The sequence below is a fragment of the Oratosquilla oratoria genome, chromosome 5 (genome assembly GCF_046742065.1).
Source record: "Oratosquilla oratoria isolate Oo_2021 chromosome 5, ASM4674206v1, whole genome shotgun sequence".
In the NCBI taxonomy this organism is placed as follows: Eukaryota; Metazoa; Arthropoda; class Malacostraca; order Stomatopoda; family Squillidae; genus Oratosquilla; species Oratosquilla oratoria.
The window spans coordinates 36,367,900-36,373,645 of NC_134781.1; positions in this window are offsets into that span (position 1 = coordinate 36,367,900).

Below are 5,746 nucleotides of genomic sequence, written 5' to 3' on the forward strand. Positions count from 1 at the left end.
GCATTGTATATTAAAGAGTTAAGCCCAAATCTAAATATACAAGCAGACGACCTTAGAACCCTCCCAAGCATGAGACAAACCGTTGCAAATCCAAACATGAGACATAACACCACAAACGCCAATATGAGACAAAACGCCACTAGTCCAAATACAAGACAAAACGCCATAACCACAAGCATGCCACATTCCGCCACAACACGAACCCGGAGGTTCTCCTAGTGCACGTGACATTTCGTCACTGCCCGAATAACCGGGTGACCTCCCTCAAAGTGATTAGCAAGTAAGAAACTCTTGTATAAAACTTAGTACTTTAATAAGACTCATCGGATTAAATCTTATCCTAACAAGATAGAACATCCCTATAGCTACAGAAGAAGGGTATTGAACCCGAAATAGCGTTCTAACTAACATGACAACATACAGCCAAGTCATAAATTTCCTTTCTAAGGAACACCAAATCTATAAGGTATATGGAAAATACCTTTAAGAAAATAATTAATATAAAACTAGCCATCACTTTTAATGAAATATGCACTAGAAAAAAAATTCTGCCCAAATACACTTTATATATATATATATATATATATATATATATATATATATATATATATATATATATATATACATAAATATATATATATATATATATATATATATATTTATATATATATATATATATACAGGGTGGCCACCGAAAGACTATATCATATAAAACAAAAATAACTTTTACAAATATATATATATATATATATATATATATACATATATATATATGTGTGTGTATGTATGTATATTTTTAGATATGATTATTGATTTTTTTTAGTATTAACGTTGAAAATCACATCACTCAAATGGCCACCATTTTTGCTCACAAGTATAGGCTCTCTCCACAGCTTTTTCCATGACCGTACGCAAAGTTTCAAGTCCTAAACGTTTGATTTTGGCTTTTATGTTCTTCTTAAGTTCTTGAATTGTTCGAGGTTAATTTACATTCTTTCGGCTTTGATATTCTCCTAAGTTCCTGAAATGTTTAAGGTTTATTTACGTAAACCTATTCTTTCAAATAGCCCCACAAAAAGAATCTAATGCCCTCAAACCAAAAGAACGTGGAGGCCAAACAAATTCAGCATTTCTCTAATTATTCGTTCAACGATTTGACGGCACCAGACTTCTTTTAGGAGGGATACTTGAGAGAATGGGTTTACGTAAATAAACTTCGAGCAATTCAAGAGCTTAAGGAGAACGTTAAAGCCAAAATCCGACGTTTAGGACCTAAACCTTGGGTACGATCGTGGAAAATACTCTGGAAATTCTGTATCTGTGAGCAGGAAAATGGTGGTCACCTGAGTAATATCGTGTTTTACACATAATACTGAAAAAGCCCATTGATTATATTTCCAGGTGAAATAATATGGAACAGAAAAAATATAAGTTTGTAAAAGTTATCTTTGTTTTATGTCATTCAGTATTTCAGTGGCCACCCTATAATATATATATATATATATATATATATATACATATATATGTATATTATATACATATATATACATATATATATATATATATATATATACATGTATGTATATATATATATGTATATATATATACATATATATATCAAGGACTACTGTTACACAGGACGTGCGCATCCAGATCCCTGGGTCCGCTAGCGGAGGCCATTGCTTTCTTTGTAATCTAACATTTTATATTGGACAAATATATCAAAACTAGAAACCTAACATTGTATATAGGAAAAAATATATCAACTATTGACATATTCAATGCAGTATAAGTTAATATAAAATTTTATAGTGAAATAAGAAACTATTTCTAAGGCACTGTTATGCTTTGAAATGCCAATTTTAGCAGGACTTGACAGGTATTATTGTATGAGGTTAGTGGACACCAGGGTTGGTGATTTTTTTATCTTTTTGAAAAATATAAAAGATCGATTTTTTTATTTAAATCAGATTTATTTGATTTAAATAGATTTTTTTTGTAGATTTTAAATATTGTAGGATTGCTATCTGCTATGCGATCTGATTGCTAAAGGACATTTTTAGCATATCAATATAAGGAGCAGTGTTATAGACTTGCTACAAGTATACAAGGAACGGTATAAGCCTAGATTTAGTATACATCACTGTGCAGCCCACAAGTTTCAACAAGATTCTTGTTGAAACTTGTTCTAGGTAAGCAGCTTCTCACTGAGTCAGTTGCTGCTTTGGAATCAACCAGAAAGGATGTCTTCTGGACCTGGCAGAGTGGTTCCTTCAGGCAGAAAAAATTATCCTGTCTGGAATTATTTTGAAAAACTACCAACAACTTCTGGCAAAGGGTACCGAGCTAAATGCAAAGACTGCAGCCTAGAAAACTAACATTGTATATAGGACAAATATATCAACTATTGACTTATTCAATGCAGTATAAGTTAATATAAACTTTTATAGTGAAATAAGAAACTATTTTTAAGGCACTGTTATGCTTTGAAATGCCAATTTTAGCCGGACTTAACAAGTATTATTGTATGAGGTTAGTGGACGCCAGGGTTAGCGATTTTTTTTTATTTTTATTTTTTTTTATCTTTATAAAAAATATAAAAGATCTATTTTTTTTATTTAAATCAGATTTATTTTATTCAAATAGATTTTTCTATAGATTTTAAATATTGTGGGATTGCTATCTGCTATACGATCTGATTGCTAAAGGACATTTTTAACATATCAATATAAGGAGCAGTGTTATATAGACTTGCTACAAGTATACAAGGAACGGTATAAGCCTACATGTATATATCACTGTGCAGCCCACAACAAGTTTCAACAAGATTCCTGTTGAAACTTGTTCTAGGTAAGCAGCTTCTCACTGAGTCAGTTGCTGCTTTGGAATCAACCAGAAAGGATGTCTTCTGGACCTAGCAGAGTGGTTCCTTCAGGCAGAAAAAATGATCCTGTCTGGAATTATTTTGAAAAACTACCAACAACTTTTGGCAAAGGGTACCGAGCTAAATGCAAAGACTGCAGCCAAGAACTACAGGGCATTGTGTCAAGATTAAAATCTCACAGAGATAAATGCCAAGGTCAGCCACAGCATACAGAAGAAGAAATTGATGACCCAGGTAAATAATTTTACATATATTGTGTGCAATTCTTCTTTTTCATACGCAACTATATAAATTTGGTGAACAATGGAGAGCATGTGCAATAAAAATATGAAGGCCTAAAGAGATGATACTTCAACTTAATTACTTCTAAATTTGGGTAATGACTATATCACTATAATATACTGTATCCACTCAACTTTGGGCCTAGATGATTGTTATTCATTTCATTCAACATTGTGTAATATATTTCATAGGTTCCATCGGAATTCAGCCCACATGGAATCAGCCCAAAGGGATTTAGTGTGTGTGTGTGTGTGTGTGTGTGTGTGTGTGTGTGTGTGTGTGTGTGTGTGTGTGTGTGTGTGTGTGTGTGTGTGTGTGTGTGTGTGTGTGTGTGTCTGTTTGCTTGTGGTGCGTGTGTGTTTGCGTGTGGTGCGTGTGTGCTTGTGTGTGTGTGTGTGTGTGTGTGTGTGAGTTTGTGTGTGTGTGTGTGTGTGAATTTGTGTGTGTTTGTGTGTGTGTGTGTGTGTGTGTGTGTGTGTGTGTGAGTGTGTGTGTGTGTGTGTGTGTGTGTGTGTGTGTGTGTGTGTGTGTGTGTATTCACTTGTTCTTTGGATCACGTGTTGGACTCGTGATCGACAGCTATTTCCCTCCTGGAAGAGAGCTCAGAGCTCGTAGGTCCGATCTATGGGTAATGCTATGACCTAGCACACACACACACCCCCAACTCCCCGCCCACGAGAGTCAGAGTACGACCCGAGGCACAGCGATACCGAAATAATTTCGGCCCTGGGCAGGATTCGAACTGGGTACTAGGAGCATTTCTGCTTCCCATTCCAGCGCTCTACCAACTGTACCACCGAGTCGGTGTGTGTGTGTGTGTGTGTGTGTGTGTGTGTGTGTGTGTGTGTGTGTGTGTGTGGTGTGTGTGTGTGTGTGTGTGTGTGTGTGTGTGTGTGTGTGTGTGTGTGTGTGTGTGTGTGTGTGTGTGTGTGTGTGTGTGTGTGTGTGTGTGTGTGTGTGTGTGTGTGTGTGTGTGTGTGTGTGTGTGTGTGTGTGTGTGTGGAGGAGAAGCAGAAGGACGAGAAAAAAGGAAGGGGAAGCAGAAAGAGAAAGAGAGAGGAGGAGAAGGAGAAAGAGGAGGAGGAGGAGCAAGAGGAAGAAATAGAAACTTTCCGAGCTCCGACAAAAGTATGATATCTTGTTTACAGGAGGACGGGCCGCAGAGGGCCACAGATGAGGGCCACAAATGAGGGCCACGAGGTCACAGATGTCCCCTTTGTCTGGAGATGTATATACACGAAAATACTTACTGTCTACAAGTTTCTCTTCTCCTGTGGTGATATTGTATAATTTATTTCACGGTGATGTGAAGACCTCGTATATATATATATATATATATATATATATATATATATATATATACATATATATATACTAGCCAAATTACCCGCGCGTTGCTGCGATTTCGTGAATAATCCCTAACCGGACCATAACACACCTAACTTTAACCCTTAATCCTAACCAAAAATTTTTTTTAAATGAAATATAGCTTTACACACTCCCCCTCCCAGATGTGCGCCCCCCTACCCAAAGGTTGGGAAACCCTAGTTTGAAAATACATGCATACACAAAAACAAATATCATATGCACATTCTTTTGCGTGCGTGTGTGAGTGTGTGTGGATTGACAATAAATGTCTACAAGGTGAAGAAATGTATCTACTTTATTTATCTTCAGAATATATATGGTTATAGGGGTTTATTTGGAAAAACCTAGGAGGAGTTTGTAAATAATAAATTTCCGCCCGCACTAAAATTAAATGAAAATAAGCAATATTTCAACATTTGGTAAAATTATACAATCATTTTAGATTTGCATGATTTTTTCTTACAAAAGCTATCATGGTTTGTGGCAACATTAATTTCACAAATATGAATAATATTTATGAACACATACAATGGTTTGTTTAATCATATTGATTCTTATGTTACAAAAATAATAACTTAAGGGGGGACTACAGTAGTGGCGTGTTCCCTCACCATAAACCACCTAACTTTAACCCTTAACCCTAACCATTTTTTTTAATTAAATATAGCTTTAAATACTCCCCCTCCCAAGTGTGCGCCCCCACCCCTTCCGTAGGTTGTGAAACCCTAGTTTGAAAATACATGCATACACAAACACAAATATCATGTGTACACATTCTTTTGCGTGCGTGTGTATGTGGACTGACAATAAATGTCTACAGCTAAAAGGTGAAGAAATGTATATACTTTATTTATCTTCAGGATATATGTGGTTAAAGGAGTTTATCTGCAATAACGTAGGAGTTTATGAATGATCAATTTCCGCCCGCACTAAAATTAAATGAAAATAACCAATATTTCATCATTTGGTAAAATTATACAATCATTTTATATAAGCATGCTTTCTTCTTACAAAGGCTATCATGGTTTGTGGAAACATTAATTTCACAAGTGTAAATAATATCTATGGATACATACAATGGTTTGTTTAATAATATTAATTCTTAAGTCATAACCAAAATATTTTTTAATTAAAAATAGTTATCCAAGTACCTGGAGTGATAGGGTATCAGAATATATATGGTAATGGGGGTCTATCTCTAAAACCCTAGGA